The sequence below is a fragment of the Gossypium arboreum genome, unplaced genomic scaffold, assembly GCF_025698485.1.
Source record: "Gossypium arboreum isolate Shixiya-1 unplaced genomic scaffold, ASM2569848v2 Contig00301, whole genome shotgun sequence".
NCBI lineage: Eukaryota > Viridiplantae > Streptophyta > Magnoliopsida > Malvales > Malvaceae > Gossypium > Gossypium arboreum.
In genome coordinates, this window is record NW_026440417.1 from 34,392 (window position 1) to 35,000 (window position 609).

General features: G+C 40.2%; 1 pseudogene; it reads right to left on the reverse strand.

Moving 5' to 3' along the window:
• The window catches only part of LOC128288831 (ATP synthase subunit beta, chloroplastic-like), a 1,667-nt pseudogene continuing 1,058 nt past the window's right edge, over positions 1-609 (reverse strand).

Genomic DNA, 609 nt, shown 5'->3' on the forward strand with positions numbered 1-609 from the left:
CTATTTAATCAGCAGAATCAAAATGGGATGTATAAACGAAAGTTCTGTTTCTACGGAAATTCTTTCGATTAACCAACTCGTTACGAAATCGTTGATAGCCTCGACTCGTGTCCTAGCCCGTCTAGAGCTAGATTTGCCTCAATTGTTTGCCTCTTGCCTTCAGCTTTCCTCAAGTTAGCTTCCGCTATTTCAAAGAGCTTGCTGAGCTTCTTGTGGATCAATGTCACTACCCTTCTCGCATCATTTACTAAAATAGTGATTTCATTGTTGCCTATTCTGAAAACCACCCATCAGAGCCATCGTTAACCATTGGTCGTTAAGGCGTATTCTCAAAATACCTATATCTACAGCTGTGGCAATAGGCGCGTGATTTGGTAATACGCCAATTTGTCCGCTATTAGTAGATAAAATGATTTCTTTCACTTCTGAATCCCAAACAATTCGATTAGGGGTAAGTACGCAAAGATTTAAGGTCATTTCTTCAATTTGCTCTCCATTTCTAAGTTCGTAGCCTTCGCAGTAGCTTCGTCGATGTTACCTACCAAATAAAGGCCTGTTCAGGAAGACCGTCTAATTCTCCGGAAAGGATCAATTTAAATCCTCTAATTG